Below are 22,121 nucleotides of genomic sequence, written 5' to 3' on the forward strand. Positions count from 1 at the left end.
CTTTTTCTGCATAATCCATCATACAAAATGTAATCAAATGGAAAAGTCTCTTTTTAAAACTTATTTTATTAGTTTTAATCTTTTAACTTTATGCATCAAGCAAAGATTAAATTATATGCAACATTCTCTGACTGGAAGAAATTTGTTTAACATTTAAAGCTATTTTCTGCACATTCCAGCACATAAAATAAATTTTTTTTTTTGTTTACACTCAGTCTTTCAAATAGATGCAAGTAAAACACAGCAGAAAATAAATAAAATCAAAAACTAGCGGTCCTGTTGCTCTATTTTCACCTGTAAAGCAGGAGTGGGGTAGGCGGAGGTTTACCCTGGTGCAGGTGTGCCGCAGCCGGCAGTGGAAGAATCCACGAGTTTCTCTATGAATTTCCCATTACAGTCGTAGCGCACTCAGCGCTTAAGCTTGGAAGTTAAGAGGTTTTTTTTCGCTGTAAAAAGAAGTTTTCTTCCTACGCACAAAGGACACTAATGTTTTTGTCACTTTTTATGGAATCAAACTCAAAATAAGGTCAGTACTTCCACGCTTTAAACGCTGCACGCACATACTCTCTCCCGTACTTGATATATTATCCATTGTTGATCTGCAGACAGCTGTTGTCACGAACGTCGCTTACGTCACTGTCATGAGACATTCTCGCAAAAAAAATCCTGGATTTAGTAAAGCAGTAACGCAGCATTCCTACGGGAAAGTAACGGTAATCTAAAAAGAAAAAACACAGATATGTACACAGACACTAGACAGTATTTTATTACCTGGTATTTTCACTCGAGGGGCCTGGGGAAACCGTTTTTTTGTAGGATGCTCATCCTCTGAGTCAGTATATGTGTACATGTTAGGGTCCGTGGGTTGTCGACCCAGTGTTTTGTGTTTTTGGTTCTTTGATTTTATTATTTCATTATATTCTAGCTTTGCTTTATGGGTTTTAGGATTATTCTTAGTTTAGGTTCTCTGGGTGGGGTTTTGTTAGAGTTTTAGTGTTCTGGTTTTCTGTCTGTGATCCATAGTTGCTGTCTCCCCTGTCTGCTGTATCCCCACGTCCAGTCAGTGTCTGTGTCTGCCCTGGTCCCACGTCTCTGTTCCCTCTGTTGTAGTGCCTGCATGTGAGTCTGTGTCTTTTGTTCAGCAGTAGCGGTTTTTGATACGGGCGACACGGGCGGTTGCCCGGGGCGGCATAGTGGTGGGGGGCGGCATCACGGGAATCGGCAAAAAAAAAAATGCCCCGACGTCATGCCAGCACATACTGGGAATGTCATAGGCACCGATCGGTTTTCTATCGCCCATTTGCTGGGAGTAAGGGCGCCCTCCGTTTGCGAGGTGCACCTGCTGCTTGCGGCAGAGGGAGGAGAGGGCGGGGCGGCGGGGGATTCTCTAGCTGGCTGGAGCAGCATCTAATAACCAACCCGCAAAATAAAACAAAATAAAAACAAACCAACAAACACAAAAACACCAGACATCATGATACAGACTTATAACTTGCACCGATGTTTTTTTCGAAATTCTATACGCGAAAAGTGAGCGTGAGAGCCCTCGGTGCGCCTGCTCGCTGCTGAAGTCAAAGTAAACTTTATTGTCATCTCTGCTACCAGACAGCTACATACAGTCCAGTATATAGAGAACGAGATGACGAGGCTCCAGTTACAGCAGTCCAAGTAAACAAACAACATATATAAGAAGAGTAAGAAAATAAATCTACACTTTAGGACTTGGGGTCAATAACAATTTAAAATTTACAGTTTGATTATTTAAAATCTCACACACAACCCGTCGAAAGGGGAGGAGCCCTGGCTGCTTCCAAATAGAGCACATTTCATTCATAATGATGTAAATCCAAGCCCATTATGTATTCATGATTCATGAATCCTGGGTTGTGCGAAATGCCAGAAATAAACCCTAGACAAAGCGAATCTGTGAACTAAGGTGTAGGTCTATTAGGTCATGTTGTGGTGATCCTTGAGTTGGGGGATTTGTGTTCATACTGGAGTGCAAAATTAAAACCAATGGAAGATGGACAAGAAAAGTTCAAAACCATCAGGGGCTCAGTTTAGAAAAAAGAGAAAAGAAGAGGAGGAGAAACGAGCAAAAGTTACAGGTAAGCAGATGTGTCATTGGATAATGGCAGGTCATCCTGAAACAATCAGAATCAGAATACTTTATTAATCCCTAAGGAAATTATGTGCGTTACAGTTGCTCCAAGAAGAAATGGTAAAAATAGCAAGAGTAACAGACTAAACTCCAAACAATACAGATTTTAATATTAATTAGTCAGTGTCAATTGTTGATTTGTCCTGTTCTCATTGTATGATGAATTATGATGGCTGTTTGGTAGCCGTTTGCATACTATGCATACTCTCTCTCTCTTCATATGTGTGTGTGTGTTTCTCTGGTGAAATTCAGTATGGTTCCGACAACAGTTTTATGTTAATGTATAATCCTTAATATGTTTTGTGTGTGTGTGTGTGTGTGTGTGTGTGTGGGGGGGGGGGGGTGTTCGCCCAGGGCGCCAAACAGGCTAGGACCGCCACTGTTGTTCAGTCTGTGTTTCCTGTTTTACTTTGAAGGTCTCTGTCTTATCTCAGTGTGTTCAGTTTACGCTTCCTTGTCTCGTCAGTTCTGATTTCCCCCAGCTGTGCTCTCCTTCTGTGTCTCATTCCCCTCGTTACTTCCCGGTGTATTTAAACCCTGTGTTTCTCTGAGTCAGTGTCATGTTGTCCCTCATGCTGTGTGTATCTCCCTGTGTCTCACTGTGAGTTTAGTTTGCTTTTGTATGACTTTCTCCTGCCAGCAAATAAAGCTGAGTTCTTTGTGTTTAAACCTCATGCCTGAGTGCCTGCATACTGGGTCCAACTCCTGCCTGCCACACAGCAACCATGACAGTACAGGGGATTTGGTCTAAAGAAAAGAAATTAAAAACGGTCTTAAGTAACTATAAATGTTTTTGGCATATTTTTACAGTTTGATTTCTAACTAACAACACACACAGGAAACAAAGGCGTGCAAGAAGGTACAGTATACAAGGAATTTTTGAAGTGCACAAGTGTACATGGCTTTGCATTTTTAAAAAGTTTACAAACTTCTATTTTTTGGACTATATTATATGGTGATATTGCAGTATGCAAGCACCACAGATATGTATAAAAGACAAGATCATAAATTCTTAACAATCAAAGATATATTTGTGAATAAAAAAGTTTTACTTGTGCTTTCTTTGATTGATCATACTTTATTCATCCTGAGGGAAATTGGATTAAGGCTGCCAGCCGTGCCGGCGCCATCTTACCCTTCCGACCATACATACATTACACAAACATCACATGGGGAAGACAGGTCAGAGGGGTATAACATGGAAAAGCACAACATGAGGAAAGATAAGGAGAAAAAAGAACTCCCCCCAGACTGAGCTCCAACAGGGAGATCAGTTTGAGAACAGAAAAAAAAACCCCTCACATAGCACATGGAAAACTATTAATACACCAAAGAAACACATGACAAGCAACAGGGATGGTAAAGGGTGAGAGACAGCCAGTGTAGACAGTACATCCGAGCCTGCAGCCTATGCGCTGGTCTCCTTGATCCACCGTCAGCATCGGAGGGGAATAAGCGTCGAAGGCGTTTGGAGGGGAGAGGGGGGATGAGTGTATATCTGCATGTGTATATGTCTGTGTGTGTGTATGTGTCCAGAGTTCAGCTGAGACAGTGTCCTTCGCCCTGCCAGGCTAAGTAAACAGTCTTCCAGCCAACCCAGGTGGCCTTGCATAGAATGGAAAGAACAGTCTGAACACAGTCATTATCAGGGTGTTGTTTTTCAGCTCCAGCCTTGAGACCACAGCTGGCGCCGAAGGGGTAGCCGCATGAAGTGATGGTGGTTTTACTTTAGTGCGAACAACTCATATAATTTCAAAAGCTGTTCTAACAGTCCAACACTGGTCTCTCAATCTCCCGTTGGAGAGCCGTGAGCTTCTCCATGATGTTATCAAACTTACGCTCCATGATGTTGTCATTCTTGTGCTCAAAGAGCCGATTCTGAGAACTCACGACCGCCGTGCGCTTCTCCAAGATGTGATCCAATTTGCGCTCAGAGGTGTTATTCCGAGCGAGCCCCTCCAGATGTAATCCAGTTTGCACTCAGAGGTCTTATTCTGAATATTCACGGCAGCCGTGAGCTTCTCCAAGATCTTATCTGTGCTGCACTCAATGAGCCCATTTTGAGAAATCACGCCTCGTCCCATCGTTTCAATCCCAGCGGGCAGCCTTGTGGAGGTTTGAACAGCCGGTTCCGCTTCCTTAATTCTTCGATAAGCCAGGGCCAAACCAGCTCCGATCAGCAAGAACCCTGTTATCATGGTTCCGAATAGGTAGATATCTTCAGCACTCAGGCTCACCCGAGCCCAGACTTCTCATTGAGAAAAGGGTGTCAATTGCATTCAGAGACCAGTTGATCAAATCCATAATTCTCTTTTAGGTTTTAGAGAACAGACTGTGAGAGAGTGTTTCAGGGAAAAGAAATACAAAAAAACACGAGACCAGACAAGGACACAAGAGGCTAATCAGGGAAGCTAAGGGAGAGGAGATGAGAAAAGTGCGACCGCCTTCGCCAAGAGCCAAACGAACAAGTATAACTGGGATGGCCTTTGGTGACAAGACCAAACATGGGGTTAATTAAAGTTGGCCCGGCTGAAGATGCACCTGACACTCTCTCTGACAGCCTAAACTACCCAAAGTTTTCAAAAACCCCTCATTTCCAAAATTTATAGATTACTTTTGACAGCAGAACTGACCAAACTGTCGGGAGCATTCATTGTTTTTACTGTGCAGCTGGCTTTGCACCTGTTGACCTTTTGAACTCACTTTGTCCATAAAACTGTCAAAGGTGATCCATTAAAATGATGGACGATGTAGTCTGTTAACCTTCTACACCTGCTGGGTCACATTTGCCTTCTTGCATTGAGTTGGATCCAGAATCAAAAATGCTTTGATGCTAATTTAACTGACTCCAATGTTTGGAATCATGTCTGATTTTCGTTCCACTTCTCACGTGTACACCACTTTGTGTTGGTCTTTCACGTGGAATTCCAATAAAATTGATTCATGTTTGTGGCTGTAATGTGACAAAATGTGGAAAAGTTCACGGGGCCGAATACTTTTGCAAGCCCCTATATGTCCCATTCCCTGTAGGCCAGAACTCCTGCCAGAGTAAGATTGCTTCCCTTTTTATGGAAGCTTTGTGTGTTTTCCAGACTTAACTCAAAGACCCATAATGTAGTTATGGAGATCTCAGTTCTTTACATTTTTTTTTTGCCATTTTTGTCCCCCCCCATGTGTTTTAGTTGATCTAATCAGCCAGAATTTAAGATTCTGTTTGTGTTTCGGTTGTTTGGTAGTTTTTTTGTTGTTGTTGTTCATTTAAGTTTGATTTTGGTTCAGCAGTTTGCTGTGGAGCTTTATAAAAAAGTTTAGTTTAGTTCTGTTAAGTTTGACTCCTTTTAGGACAAGAAACTCTTATTTGAATTTTTGTAATGTTTTGTATTAATTAAGCAGAATTTTACTGTAATAAAAACAGTGTGATGATGAAATGATGTATTATACCTTTGGCTTTTAGCTATATTGGTATATTGTTAAAAAAATATATTGTTTGATGATTTTTGTTCTACGATTTTTGAATTTTGAGTTCTTTTAATATTTTTTCATGTCGATTCCTATTTTGATGGCACCGAGGAGATTAGACTCATATCTTATAAGTCCCCCTTTCTGTTTCAGAGGTTTCAATGTTTAGTTGCTTCTTGATTTGTTTTCTTGATTACATTCAGAGGAATTTTTGTTCACCCAGGGGTTCATATCTCCCTAATTTCCTCATGTGTGTATTTATAGGTTCAGTCTCCCTTTGGCCTTTGACAGAACATCTGGTAATAAAGGAAACTACAACAATTTTAATAATAAACATTTAAAAAACAAATTTGGAGAATTATTTTTTTTCTACTAGTCTTAAAACACATAAATTTTCAGAATAATATAGACATTAAATTTCTTGATTTCAGACTTTTAATCAAACCATGCTTTTCACACACAATGTACCACATACAATGACTGTAATGGTTTTAACACTTGAACCAAAACTACACTTTCAGTGCAGTGGATGTCTAGATCTGGGATTGTAACTTTTCGTTGAGTCATTTCCAATTTCAATGATGTTTCTCAGGGCGTTCATTATTATAGCATCAATGTCAGGATTGAGTTCTGTTTCTGAATGGTAGTTCTTCACTAGAGTGAATAGGGGTGCCCACACATTTGCTGAACTGCTGAATCTAAATTAAAAAAAAAAAAAAGTTCAGAAATTACTGATCAAAGATCAGGGTTGTTAACAGAATTACAAAGAATATGAGAATATTATTTTGACAGTTCAATTATATTGCATTTCTGTATAAAATTCTATTAAAATAATATACCTTTTGCTAAAGAGATTTGCTCTTGTAGACATTTGTCACATCATGGTTTATCTCAGGAAAAGCCTCGTCAATTTTGGTGAAAATTGCCACTTGTGGAATCCCTGACCAAATACAACACAAATGTTGGGTGAATGGATTGTGATGTGAGATAAGTGCTTCCTAACACTTCTGGTTGTACATAAAAGACTGTGGTCCAATTTCTATGAGGAAGACTCGTGAAAAATTTGATAACTTCTAAATGACTGCGGTTACGACTGTGACTCCAAAGACCAGGTACTTGGAGCTGCCACGTGGCACATATAAGTCTGATGTTGACGGAATAGAATTGACAGCTGAGAAAATGTACAGGATATACAGGGGGAAACTGTGGGTGTTTTAGCAAAGAAACGGATACACTGTGGCTCCAATTGCTCAGTGTAGCCCTCTCTTACAAACTCTGGTTTAGACTCTGAGCTTACCTACATTCTGCAAATCTCAGGTGGGTTATGTTTGCTTCCTGTTTGTATGTTCTGTATGTCTTTGTGCCATTTGCTGTTGTGAAGATAGCTCACACTTGTTCAGTTCTTCAGGTACTTTCATTTTCACTTAGAAATGCTGTATAAGGCAAAAACAATCTTCTGTTTTGATGAGCTCAAGCAAGATACTTAACTATAGAATAAGTATTTCTTAAACCTCTATTAACACACTCACATACAATGAGCTCATAGCTTAGTCATTATATATGTAAATTTGTATCCAATTACTTTGTCAATCACATTTTGCATTTATAAATTATATACTAAGAAAGAATAATGCTTTAAAAATAAGTAATTAAGAACTGACTAATAGCTTAACAGTGTGAATAAGTGTTATTCTTTATTGATGGGTGTTTGCACGGAAATGACAATAAACAAAAACAAGTAATGATGGCTTATATTAGATTTTTTAAGGCAGTTAGTTCCCATTGTAAAAAGAAAAAGCAGTGATTTTTGCTCACCCAGATCACTGGCTTCATCTCTGACATCCTGCATTACCTCCACAATGGCACCATTCTTCAGAGATACAGTGTTGGCATCAACAACACAAACCAAAACGTGCACTTTGTCATTCTCAGTTGGAGCTCTGTTGTAGTATCCATTGTCTTTTGACAGTTTATTTTCAGGGTTGAACTAAAAGATAAAGTGTAAATATAAAAACAAATAATGTAAAATGATGAATTACTGAAAAATTACCAAAATAATACAAAGATCTTTTTCTTTTAACTGAGTATCAGAATTTAAAACTGCCGAATTTAAAAAACAACTCTACCTTGTAACCATCATTTATGTGGCCCTTTAGTGCCTGTTTGACATCTTTCACATGAATTCTTCTCTGTCTTCTGCTGGTGTAATTGAACCCCACCATGTCATTTAGGACAAAAGAGTAAAAGGTGTTTCCATTCCGGATCCTGTAGGTTCTCTTAGTGGAATTCCATACCGAAACTTCAAGGTGAAAATTTTGTAAGTTCCTATTTTGGCCTTTTGAAACCAGAAGTGGTGAGCAAGGGGCGAATCTGATAGAGAACCTGGCACTGATAGAGTGCCACTACTACTAGAAAGCGGCATTTGTAACACAAGCTGGTGATGGGGGAGAGGCTAACGAAATTAGACAATAATAGCTATTGTATCTAGTAATATAACTAATAATAATAATAATATTAATGTAACTGATAGGATCTGAACATGGTGCATTCATTCGGCTGAACATAAGACTATACAATGCCAGGTCTCCACCACATGTTGTTAACTTGGCATACATGACAGTAAAACATAGATAAAAGCCTTCACCAACCTGCACATTCATGGACACAGCCAGATTGCTGCTCTTGCTACAAGTTATTTAGTGAGTCACATATTCACTGTTATTGGCATAGTTGTACTCTGTCCATACATCTTTGGTGCAGCTGGTACCAGATGTGCTCTCCACCAAAACCTCGCGATGTACTCTCTTTTGTAAGACACTGTTTACAGAATTGATTAAACTAGATTTTCCAGTCACAATGGACCATAAGGGAGGATCCTAAGCTTTTGTTCTTCAACCTGAGGTTTGTAGTTCTCCACAAAATGCTGGTCAGTTGGGTTCTTTCTGCTCAAAGGAAATATTATATTATCTCACACCTTAGATGGACTAAATAGAATGTATTTTTTTTCCGTGAGCTTCACTCACCCAAAGTTAATTTGCCTCCATGGGTTTTCAAGAACTGACAAGAAACAATTTAAAGAGAAAATAATGTCAATGTATAGTACATTTTTTATTGAATGACAACTCGTATGATTATAGCTTTTGAATAAATGTACGTGAAGATGGAGTAGCTGTTTTTGAAGACCAAGAACCCATACCTGAAACATGAAGTATTTACTTAATTCAAAGTTTAAATAAATGATTTCATTTTTGCTTTGGATTAAAATGAACCTACATTTGCTGGACAAAGCCAGAATGTGAACCTATCCACAGTTTTAAAGTCTTCCAAATCTGTTTTTACTTTCATTTTTACAGAACACGTGACTTCTAAGAACCCCCCGGTTCACAGGTTACTTTCATTTTCATCTTGTTTATAGATAACATGAAAACAGCAACATATTGATGTTTCCACTCTCACGTTTACTGAAAATGTTTAATCTTACCAGGTGCTGTGGTCAGACTGATTACAGATGTGCTGTGTCACTATCTTAGTGATTTATGGAAAATGATAACATTTTAACTGTGGTTATCATTTGGTTGAGTTTGATATACTTCCATCATATAAAGTCATGTATCCACACAATGGGTTCTGATTTTTTTTTTCAACGTAATAATTACTTGTAAATGAGCTTGTCATGGGCGACTAGGCTGATTCAGGGTTTGGATTTAAATGCAGACATGGACAGGAGCTGACAGGTCAAAGTACAGTTTATTGATTACACAGCTTGGACTGACAGGGAGACAAAGGAAGTAGCTGTCACCACAAAAGGGTTTCTAGAAGAGAAAAGACCAAGGTTCAGGATTCTCTGAGGGGTTGACGGTTATTGCTGGTGGGTTGATAATTACATAAAGGGAGAGCTTATTGTGAGAGGCAGAGGTCAGGTTCCAGAGGGGAGGGTGAACAGACGACGGGCCAAGAGGCGTGTTGGTTCTGAGTTCCTTGTCCGTCCTTTTCTCCTTTCTGAGATCCAAAAGTGAGAGAAGCTGGAAGGGCCAGGCAGGTGAAATATCACTACTACTGCCGGCTGGCTGTGCTTATTTTAGTGCTCCGAGAGCTTCTTGTCGCGGTGGAGGGATCAGCTGTTGTTTTTAAAGCACACTTTGACTTTAAGCAGCTATCCTCACCAGCACGCTACACCAGCTTTGAACTTTGTTTGTGTGAACTGGGCCACTCGCCTTCGGTGCTGTGTGCAATAGTTTATTGGCCTCCTAGATAAAAGAAAGATTTCCTATCTGAGTTTTTGGACTTTCTTGCTGACTGTGCATCACGGTATGACCACATCTTGCTGCTCAGTGATTTTAATATTCACATCTGTTGCCCAGGGAATCCCCTGGCTAAGGACTTTATGGACTTGAACTCTTATAACCTTGTTTAATCTGTTAAAGGTGCCACTCAAGAATGTGGTCATACATTGGACTTGGTGTTATCATGTGGGTTATCTGTCTGTAACTTACATGTCGAGGATGCTGTATTCTCTGACCATGTGCCCATTTTATTTGACATTGTTCCTCTTAGTCCTGTTGCTAAATGGGTTGCACCTCTCCAGTGCTGTCATGCCTTTGGCTCAGATACTGCTGAGCATTTTTCTACATTGTTTGACCAACTTGTGTCCCGTCCCTCTGAGTCGTCTACCTCAGATGGATTACTCTCTCATCTGGACTCTGTTTGTAAATCTGCTCTTGATGTTATTGCTCCTCTAAGACTCAGACAGTGTAAACCAAAGGCTATTCCTTGGCAAACTGATTTTACTCGAGTCATCAGAAAAGAAGAAGAGAATGTAGGAGATGCGAAAGGCGATGGAAAAATTACAAACTGCACGAAGCTCTTAAGTCAAGCCGGAAAGTTTATCAGAGGGCAGTAAAGACTGCCAAAAACTCCTATTTTTCTCAACTCATTGCTGTTAATTGACGTAACCCTCGTGTTTTGTATAACACCATTAAGTCTGTGTTAAATGCAGAAGATCATTGTGAGGGTAAAAATTTGAGATTGTCATTTGTGATATGATATATAGAACCATTGCTTGTATGTGTTTTGATAAAATGTTTGTCCTTATTATGGTTTATGAACTTCAGTGTGCACTCTGTCCATACATAAGATGGAATATGTATGGAATGACTACATATTATAAAAAATATATGCGCTAAAATACATTTTAAAATATTTTAAAATGTATTTTAGCGCATATATTTTTTGGCCATTTTTTGTATATTTTGAAATATATTTCAAAATATATTCTAAAATATATTTTTTTACCGTATGGGGATATTTACCTTGAAATTGAAAGATTTTGAGTTTTTGCAGTGCACCTCAGATGTCTGTCAAAGGTCAAACCAGTTGTGATTTGAAAACTGTCATCTGTGCTTTTATAACTTCATGCTTGTATTACTGCAACTCCCTTTAATAGGGGTTGGCCAGGGCACTCTGTCATGCCTACAACTGGTGCAGAATGCTGTGGCAAAGGAAATTTGAGCATATTACTCCGGTTCTGGCCTCCCTACACTGGCTTCCAATTGAATTTAGGATCCATTTAAAAATCATTATACTGGTTTTTAAATCCTTAAATGGTATGGCACCTGTATATTTGTCCGATCTGCTGAAGCCCTATGCCCCCCCCTCGTTCACTCTGGTCCGCTGAGCATCTGTTGCTCTCAGTCCCTAAATCACGGCTGAAACTTAGAGGAGACCGAGCATTCTCTTGGAAGCTTTGGATCTTCCTCTTCACATTAGGCAATCTACATCAGTGCTGGATTAAAAATGTATTTTTATTCACAGGCCTTTGACTCTGTGGGTAACTGACACTTTGACTTATATTTTATTTAGTGTGCCTATGCGAAGATGCATACTTATTACTATTCCTCAGATTTATTATTATGTGAATGCTGATTAAGCATCCACACTATTGAGTTCCTGTTTCTCTTTATTCTTTATTGTGTGAATGCCAATAAAGAAGGGTCGCCTCATTAATTTTAAAGGACCCCAGCCATCTGCTACAGAGAGAGTTGTCAGTAACATGAGCGAGTCAGTAACATAACCTCATTTTGCAACAGAGGTTAAATGTGTTGGTCAGCCCTGAAATATTAATGTGGCTATCTCCTGTACTTGTGTACTTATGAAGTTATGAAGATATTTCTTGGGGAAAAAATGGCTTAAAAACAGCAAAACAAAGCTAAAAATAAACTGCATTTGTGTAACATAAGGAGCTTGGAAAGAAAAGCGTCTGGACTTCTTTAAGTTGCTTGAAGACGTTTCACCTCTCATCCGAGAAGCTTCTTCAGTTCTAAGGGTTGGAGTGTAGCATGTTACTTCATACAGTGTTATGGAAGTGAATAAAAATATTTTGGGGTTTTTTGGATAACACAATGGTCCACCAATTATTTATCACCTGTGCCACATGAATATGTTGGGTTTGGAAGTCTGGTCAGGAGCCAGAGCTGCAAGCTCCACACCTGACCCACTTTCAGTTATGTATTTGTAAAAAATGTTTGGAATCATGTATGATTTTCGTTCCAGTTCTCACGTGTTCACCACTTTGTATTGGTCTTTCACGTGGAATTCCAATAAAGTTGATTCATGTTTGTGGCTGTAATGTGACAAAATGTGGAAAAGTTCAAGGGGGCCGAATAATTTTGCAAGCTACTGTATATACATCTTTTGATTATCATCCATGTCCAGCTGAGTTTGAATCTGTGCACTCACATACTAAATTAAATGAACTGAAATCAGTGGTGTCTTCTCCATAATTGATATAAGGAATGGGAGAAATTACAGCTATTATTTTAATCTGCCTGTCTCAGTTCTTTTAACTCTAAGTATCATAAAGTAATGTGGTAACATCAACATTTTAAGCACGAGTTTAAAGGCTGTAGGTTGCAACCATTGCTCTAACACTGTATAAATATAACAGCGCTCAGTGCTGGTTCTAACAGTCTGAGCTGCTTCCAGCTTTATTTGGGAGCACAGCAGCTTAAAAAACACGTAGCGAGCTTGTAGAGCTGCGACGTAAAATTTTCATAAACTACGATGACCTTAACATAACTGGGCTATGTGCGGTGATGCTAGCATTAGCCATGTTAGCACGTTACCTTCAACAGATGGTCAAACTGAGTAAACCGGCGCACCCTCAGAGTTTCAGCTCTCTGTCATTCTTCTGCATATCCGTGATGTGCAGAGTGTAAATTCTGAGGTTGAACAGCCTTTGTACAAGCAGACACGCTTCTTAGCAGGGCAAGCTATTAGCACAAACAGCAGCATCAGAAGTCATGGTCATAGTGAACACTGATGGAATTCATCAAAATCTGCTGCATGGTGTTCAGAAGGTTTGTGTTTGTGCTACAGAGCCTCCTCCAGTCTGGCACATAGTTCTTTCAGCTGTCCTGGTTCCTGTGGTTCTCCTGGCTGTTGCCCTTGGTGTCTTCATTTACTGTAGATATAAAATGATGAACACAAGAAAAGGTACGACTGCGTGATAATTTAATTTTAATTTAAAAATCTCCTACCAGCTTGTTGCTTCCATCATGAAGTTTAACAACAACCTAACAAAACAGCACAATTAGAATACAAAGCTGCACAGCTGTTTGTGCAGCCTCACACATCACCACACAAGCAGTTCAGCTCAAGTCAGAGAAACACTGAAAACAGGAGCTGCTGGTTACACAGCAGAGGACATGGATCAACCTCACTCACTAAAGTCTGTCTGTCCACTTGATGTTCTGCTTTGTTCTCCTCTCAGACCATCAGCCACAGCTGGTGGAGGCGACACACTGGGATACACCTGCCCAGCTGCCATTTAAAATAGAAGAAGAAGAAGACATTCCTCGGAATGTCAAAGTGGAAACACCAAAACAAGATGGTCCATGTGTATCAGAATGATGAAAACCAGTCTCACTTACAGGGCCAGGATAACACTGACCGCACAGAGATGAATGAAGAACCTCTGAGAAATAAAGACTTCAGTCTGACTCTGACCCCCCCCCCCCCCGATATGAGAACAGTGTTAGCTACACCTGCACCGTCTACACCAAGAGTGGAGACATCCTGCTACAGAAAGTGGTGACACTCCAAGTCAGAAGTGAGTGTAACAGCTGTTTGTCAACAATAAGTGAAAACAGGATGAAAAGCTGCTGGTTACACAGCAGAGGAGGTCACACTCATGGATATCTGTCTGCCTCCATCTTCTGCTGTCAGTTCTGCAGGTGGTGGCAAACATGGAGTTTGCACTTCAGTATTAATGAGTTATTGGTTACACAGCAGCTCATTGGAGGATCACACTCAACGACGTCTGTCTGTCTGTTACCTGATGAAGTTACTGACTGGTTCTTACAGTCATTCCAGTATTTCCAATACTTCAGAGAAAATAATGTTCAGAGTCACATGATGTGTTTATGGTTTTGATGTAGAAATAAATTCATCAGGACTCTGAGCTGAGACTCACTGAGAGTCAGAGAAAATCAGGCATCTAAATCTGAACCAAAGGAACCTAAAGGTCAGTGATGGAGGTTCTTCAACTGAGGGATGACCTCTTGCTCCATTCTTCCTCTGAGTGTAAGTGGTCAGAACAGGACTGTGAGGAGAAGATCTAAAAACAGCAGCAATGATTTAAAAAAAAAATGGTGTAAGAGGTGCATAAGGAGATAATCTGTCTCATTTTTCAGGTTACAGGTTTTATTTCACTGGTTTCACTGAGAATGTCTGTCCACTGTGCACTTTCCTGTGATGAGGTGACAGAGCTAACCACTGCATCAGTCTCACCTACCTCATAATTATTCAGTCATTACTTTTATTGACTGTCTCATCTGCTCTGCTAACGAGCTCCAGGGTTCCTGTGAAGCTTGGCTGAAGGACAGAGGAGCTCAAAGCTGGGATGCTGCAGTCCTTTGGCTCTGCTTGATGATCAGGTGTAGACCACCTGAGGGCTGAGTGGGATCACATGACGTGGATCAAAGCTTTGTTCACTTCTCTGTGTGAAACTGGAACATGTGATGTTACATGTGTGTCATTATGAAACTACACTGGATCCTGTCATGGTCCCTGTGTCTCCCCGGCCAGCCCTGCTAGGCTACATGTGTTTTTGTTTTGTTTTCATTTCCCCTCCCTCCTGCTCCTGCAGCACTCGGCTGGGGCGGAGCTCTCTTCGTGGTCCTGCCCTTGGCATTCACACCTGCCACTAATCACTCACCTGTAGCTTATCATCATTCCCAGATCCTACTAAAGGCAGCAGCTCAGAGCCTCTCGCCGCTGGAATATTGACTCACCATGTTAATTAGAATCCCAGCTTATAGATTGGTGAATTGTGTCACACATCGTTAGTGATTGCTTTCCTTCCTGTCTCCAGATCCCCGGACCCTTCCTGTTTCCCCGCAATCTGGGCGTGAGTGAGCTGAGAGCGAGAGCGGAGTGTGAGGAGCAGCTGAGACCCCGTGTGTTTGGAGCATCCGTCCCTTTTCTCATCTACCCGTGGACCCGTGGAAGCCCTTCCCCAATCCCTCACTTTTGTAAATAACACCTGGTGTGTAATAAAGCTAAAAGACTGTGAACGCAACCCGCTGCCTGTGCTTGAGTCCGACCCGCTAGCCACGACAGATCCATCTGATGTTCTCTCTCTGACTCTCCTCTGTCTGCTCAGGAACAGGATGGTGGCAGTTCTGGTGAATGAACATCCTGTTTGATGGCTCTGTGGGTCAGACTGGAGGAAGAGGAGCTGATAGATGTAGAACAGATCAATCCTCAAGGCCGACGTCCTGAAACTTTTAAGTGACCCTGTTGCAACACACCTGAATACAATTATTTTTATTTATTTTACTTACACAGCGCCAAATCACAACAACAGTCGCCTCAAGGCGTTTTATATTGTAAGGTAGATCCTACAATAATAGATACAGACAAAAAAAAAAACAACAACAATCAATCACCAATTAGTAGGTCATCAGCAAGACTCTATAGAACTTGACTGCATGCTGAGGTGGCAGTTCAGTTCATCAAATTCAGCCATTTGATTAATGTTACAGCAGCTCATGAGTGAATGAACACGGTGATATAAAAGTACTTTTAGGAAGACATTTTTCCCAACACTTAAATTTACTTGAGTATGGTTACAGGTTGCCACCTCAGCAAGCAGTCAAGTTCTACAGTCTTACTAATGACCCACTACTTTTAGCGGGTTGTTAGGTTTTTGTAATGTTGATTGTCATTTATGCTTAGAAATATTTATGCCATATGCTTAGAAGATATTTTAAATGTATCCATCCATCCATCCATTCGCTTCCACTTATCCTTTTCAGGGTCGCGGGGGGCGCTGGAGCCTATCCCAGCTGTCACAGGGCGAGAGGCGGGGTACACCCTGGACAGGTCGCCAGTCTGTCGCAGGGCCAACACACAGGGACAGACAACCATATTTTTAATCATATCTTATTTTAAATGTAGCTGAGCACAATTCCTCTGAAATATGTCTAAATATGTTTCACAGTTTGTTCATTGGTTCATTTGGGGAAACAATCAGGTGACTAATGAACAGTCGTTGTACAACATGTTGCTGCTCACATTCATTGGATTTTGATAGCATTTTTATAGATAGTCTGCAGATATATATTGTGTTAGAATAGAAGGTGGTACTATTCCTCAGTCTGTAGACAAACCCTTTTCAAGGCTCCTCTCCAGAATCTCCTGGAAGTGTTAAATGTTGAGGCACAGAGCAAGAGAAGGACCTGGGTTTGAATCCAGGCTGCTTTTTTTGTGTGGAGTTTGCATGTTCTCCCCGTGTCTCTGTGGTTCTCCCCAGGTACTCCGGCTTCCTCTCCACAGTCCAAAAACATGCAGTTACTGAGGTTAGGTTAACTGAATCTAAATTTAGCACAGGTGTGAATGTGAGTGTGCATGTTTGTCTCTCTGTGTTAGTCCTACAAAGGCCTGGTGATCTGTCCAGAATGTACCCTGCCTCTCACTCTTCCATGACCTGAACTGGATCAGCAGACGAAGATAGACTGATGTTTATTAGATGTCATTCTGTTGACTGTGATGGCCTCTGGAATTATAGATATATTTCTCATTTTTATTCAACTATTCAGAAATTAAATGTCTCTCACTCTTGTTATTCCATTCATCCATTTTCTTCTGCTTACCAAATTCAGTTAAATATAATTTTAAATTTTACCAATTATGCCAAGAAAAGTGGTCAGTTAACCAAATGTAAGTGTAACATATGTATTAAATGGTTTTGAATTTGACCAAAACACCCTTTTTTTTAAATTAAATATTTCATGTAATCTCCTGTCTATGTGAAGTTTTTAATGAGTTTTAGCCCGAGGATGCAGCTGTAGTACTGGCATGCTAAGTGAGCCTGGTCGCTAGCGGCAGGTGAAAGAAATCACTGCGGTATTTTGTTGATGGCTGTTCTCTTGTCAGGAGAGGTACTCTAGCAAGAGCGCAGCACACACAGGTCACAGCTTTGTGTTTCCATATTTTGCAGGTGTGGAGATATTTTTTATGCTCCTGAGATGTAGTTTTTCAATAATTGCTTTTATGGTGTAGTGTTATATTACCTGTTAAATGGAACATATATCACAGCTCTGTATGTCGATGTGTAGCAGATGTTGCTGCGATTTACAGTAAACAGCCCACAGATCCAGTGTCGTCTCCTGCCTCTTATTCATACGCCAGAACACAACGCATCGACAGACATAACACACAAACGGGTTACATAAGGAGGGGTGGATGTATATATTTGAGCCTGCATGCACACTTGTGACTTTGTGTGGATTAGACAAACCATGGAAAAGGAAATAAACAGAGTTTCTAAAAGTGTGGGACATTTAGCCAAGAAATACTGATACAAAAAGGAAACCAACCAACCAAAGACAAGTTTTCTTACTTTTTAGACTAACTGTAATTTTAACAGCACAGTGAACAGGCGTGAAATAAAGGACAGTGTTGTACAGTGTGGCATACAGTTGGTACATACAGAGGTTTACATACACTTATACATACATAGCAGCAGTTCATAACCTTAGCTGCCTTCTTTTGACTTCCTTTGTACAGTTATTGCATTGACTTTCACACTCCTGGAACATACACAATGGATCTAAATTCAATTTTCTACTTTTATTTTGGTAAAAATTTGAAACCAAACCAGATTGAATCCATGAAAGTGAAAAGACCTGCAAGACAGGACTTTTAGACTGATTTAATGTCATCCATGCTGACAATAATATTAGCAACTGTTTTCCATAAACACACCACATAAGTGATTTTTTTAATTTGTAAAGAAAAAACAGTTTTTCCTGTCTAACTGTGACACTGCAGTGACTGTTGGTGTGACTTTACAGTTCCAGAGTCCACGCAGCATCTACCAGGAGACCTCAGAGCTCTTCATACTTCGTTCTCTTCACAAGCTTCATGGAGATGCTGGTTTCCTTTCCCAGCAGGACTCAGGAGCTGGTCATAGACACACTAAACCAAAAGCTTATTACTGTGTTTGATTGGTCAGCCAGCTCTCCTGACCTGAACCCCTCAGAGAATCTGTTATTATTAAGATGAAGATGAGAAACTCTGGATGAGCTGAAAGTCACAGTCAAACCAACCTGAGCCTCAGTGACTCCTCAGCAGGAGCTGATGCAGTAATTCATGGTACTGGAGCCCAAACCAAGTACTGAGAGTGTAAATGAACAGAGTTTCTGAAGGTGGATGTTTTTGAATGTAAACACTGTTTTTATTGATCCAACAATGTACAGTTCATTCTTCACACTTCCTGGCTGCCTCAACATTAATGATGCTGAATGATCCAAACTACATTCTTGGTATCAGGTTCATGTTATGTCCACAAGGAACTCCAGTGTAAGAGATTAAAACACAGAATTTACAAGTTTGTTTCATGGGAAACACTGATTTACACAAACAGGTGGTCTTTGTGTTTGCAGAGGATCAAAAAACAAAACATCACAACAGCAACAATCACAGAGTCATTTATAGAAACATGTCATCTATCGTAATGGTTACAGAATACATAGAATAACACGTACAGTCGAGTATATCTGATATTAAAACTTTATATGAAGACAACGCATGATACCAGCTTTACACAGAGAAGGAATCAATGTTAAAGTTTTCCTTTTACCTCACAGTTCAACACTTCTATAATCAATCAATCAATAAATATAAACATGCAGTAAGTTTGTTCTTTGTTTACAATACATTCAGATTACAGTTCATGTCACACTGATATGGATAACACACTCAGACCACAGGCTTCAGCACAAGGCTATAGATGGAGATCCATCAGAACACAAGGAAACAGCACAGCAGCACCGGGAACCAACACTGAGCAACAACACGCTCTGGATCATCATCATTATGAGCTTCTAATGTTAGAGAAACAGCTGGCTGAGGTTGTTCAGCTGTTAGCAGAGGAAGGTCAAAGCAAAGCTGCATCTTCATGTTTATGGTATCATAGTTACACCACATACTTTACAGTGTATGAACCACAACAAGCTAACAGAGGGTCTGTTCTTCATACTCCAGTTCCATTTCGTCCACTTTGAGCCACAGCCTGGCCACCTTTTTGGCTCACCCATGCAGTAACAGTATTCCCCCATCCTGGAGGAGCAGACAGAGGAGAGTCAGAGAGACCATCAGATGGATCCAGGCTGGTCTCATAATGACACACATGTAACATCACATGTTCCAGTCTCACACAGAGGAGTGGGCAAAGCTTTGATTCATGTTATGTGTGATCCCACTCAGCCCTCAGGTGGTCTACACCTGATCATCGTGCAGAGACTGCAGCATCCCTGGACATGAGGACAATATTCCAGAGAAAAGCAGAGACTGCAGGGACAAAGCAGCTGTCTGTCACTGTGTTTGTATATGAATCAATCTCACTAATGATCTCATCAGCAGCCACTTTTAAAGCTGTCACATACAGTGGGGCAAAAAAGTATTTAGTCAGCCACCGATTGTGCAAGTGCCCCCACCTAAAATGATGACAGAGGCCAGTAATTTGCACCAGAGGTACACGTCAACTGTGAGAGACAGAATGTGAAAAAAAAATCCATGAATACACATGGTAGGATTTGTAAAGAATTTATTCGTAAATCAGGGTGGCAAATAAGTATTTGGTCAATAACAAAAATACAACTCAATACTTTGTAACATAACCTTTGTTGGCAATAACAGAGGCCAAACGTTTACTATAGGTCTTTACCAGGTTTGCACACACAGTAGCTGGTATTTTGGCCCATTCCTCCATGCAGATCTTCTCCAGAGCAGTGATGTTTTGGGGCTGTCGCCGAGCAACACGGACTTTCAACTCCCGCCACAGATTTTCTATGGGGTTGAGGTCTGGAGACTGGCTAGGCCACTCCAGGACTTTCAAATGCTTCTTACGGAGCCACTCCTTTGTTGCCCGGGCGGTGTGTTTTGGATCATTGTCATGTTGGAAGACCCAGCCACGTTTCATCTTCAAAGTTCTCACTGATGGAAGGAGGTTTTGGCTCAAAATCTCACGATACATGGCCCCATTCATTCTGTCCTTAACACGGATCAGTCGTCCTGTCCCCTTGGCAGAAAAACAGTCCCATAGCATGATGTTTCCACCCCCATGCTTCACAGTAGGTATGGTGTTCTTGGGATGCAACTCAGTATTCTTCGTCCTCCAAACACGACGAGTTGAGTTTATACCAAAAGGTTCTACTTTGGTTTCATCTGACCACATGACATTCTCCCAATCCTCTGCTGTATCATCCATGTGCTCTCTGGCAAACTTCAGACGGGCCTGGACATGCACTGGCTTCAGCAGCGGAACACGTCTGGCACTGCGGGATCTGATTCCCTGCCGTTTTAGTGTGTTACTGATGGTGACCTTTGTTACTTTGGTCCCAGCTCTCTGCAGGTCATTCACCAGGTCCCCCCGTGTGGTTCTGGAATCTTTGCTCACCGTTCTCATGATCATTTTGACCCCACGGGATGAGATCTTGCGTGGAGCCCCAGATCGTGGGAGATTATCAGTGGTCTTGTAAGTCTTCCATTTCCTGATGATTGCTCCCACAGTTGATTTTTTCACACCAAGCTGCTTGCCTATTGTAGATTCACTCTTCCCAGCCTGGTGCAGGTCTACAATACTTTTCCTGGTGTCCTTCGAGAGCTCTTTGGTCTTGGCCATGGCGGAGTTTGGAGTCTGACTGTTTGAGGCTGTGGACAGGTGTCTTTTATACAGATGATGAGTTCGCACAGGTGCCATTCATACAGGTAACGAGTGGGGGACAGAAAAGCGTCTTACAGAAGACGTTACAGGTCTGTGGGAGCCAGGGATTGTCCATGTTTGAGGTGACCAAATACTTATTTGCCACCCTGATTTACGAATAAATTCTTTACAAATCCTACCATGTGTATTCATGGATTTTTTTTTCACATTCTGTCTCTCACAGTTGACGTGTACCTCTGGTGCAAATTACTGGCCTCTGTCATCATTTTAGGTGGGGGCACTTGCACAATCGGTGGCTGACTAAATACTTTTTTGCCCCACTGTATGGCTGGATTGTTTGTTGAACCAAGATGGTTTTTAGTTTTGCTCTTCCCGTCTTCTGTCTGTTCCCTTTGTAAAGATCTTCACTGGATTCCCTCTCTGGAGTGTGGTGAGTGTCTAGTGACACTTTGATGGCAGCAGACTCTGGAGAGGACCCCATTCTGGTTATGTTGGATCCCACCTCTGCTTTTGATACTGTTGATCACAGTGTGATGATAATCACGCTCAAAGGAAGGAGAGAGGAGGTTGAAATGACTGAGAGGAAGCAGCTCCATCACTGACTGTTTTTAATAGATGCCTTAAACACTAAACTCTAATATCAAGGGTTTATTTAAGTTGAGGAAGAATCAGCTTAAAGTTTTCTCAATCCAAGACGGCGCCTGTGTGTGCAGCTTGCCGTCAGCTGCTACCTGCTTTGTTAACATCCATTTTCTTCAAAAATGTCTCTGCTCTTCTGGTTTATGACTTCTATTGGTTTATTCTAAGTTTATAGACTATAACAACTTGTAAGACGATGAGTTTTACTTCGCACAGCCCATGTTATGTTGTAGTATCCATTTATCATTATGCTACTTTGCTCTGTGGACTGTAAAAATGTTTGTATTCATGAAATAAACTACACTTTCACAGTTTGCACCTTTTACTGTTTTTCTGCTTTTGTTCACTCCGAGTTTGACAAAAAGATTAGAGGAAGCCAAGGTCTTTCCATTGCTTGTTTTCTGAGATGTAGAGTTGAAAATGTTATGTTCAGACAGACAGATCATCCAATCAGCTGCTGTATAACCAGCAGCGCTTTAATAGGGAACTACAAACATGGAGGACCAAATCTGTTCCTTCCTTCTTTGATGGTACACAGGACAATGTGTGCATTTCTCTTGTAATGAGCCAAGAACTTTTCCAGAGCAATGCACATGTCAGCTATAGATCAGACTGATGGAGAAACTGACCACT

At 40.8% G+C, this 22,121-nt stretch overlaps 1 long non-coding RNA gene across 1 annotated transcript; it reads right to left on the minus strand.

The window, feature by feature from the left end:
* Positions 1 to 6,046: 6,046 nt before the first annotated feature.
* On the minus strand, positions 6,047 to 8,943 carry LOC109199739 (uncharacterized). The gene is made up of 5 exons (XR_002060043.2): positions 8,644 to 8,943; positions 7,747 to 8,562; positions 7,436 to 7,607; positions 6,460 to 6,560; positions 6,047 to 6,318 (listed from the first exon to the last, which is right to left on the minus strand). It is a non-coding gene; the product is annotated as an uncharacterized LOC109199739 (long non-coding RNA).
* Positions 8,944 to 22,121: the final 13,178 nt, after the last annotated feature.

This window comes from Oreochromis niloticus, unplaced genomic scaffold, assembly GCF_001858045.2.
Source record: "Oreochromis niloticus isolate F11D_XX unplaced genomic scaffold, O_niloticus_UMD_NMBU tig00000744_pilon, whole genome shotgun sequence".
Taxonomy (NCBI): Eukaryota; Metazoa; Chordata; class Actinopteri; order Cichliformes; family Cichlidae; genus Oreochromis; species Oreochromis niloticus.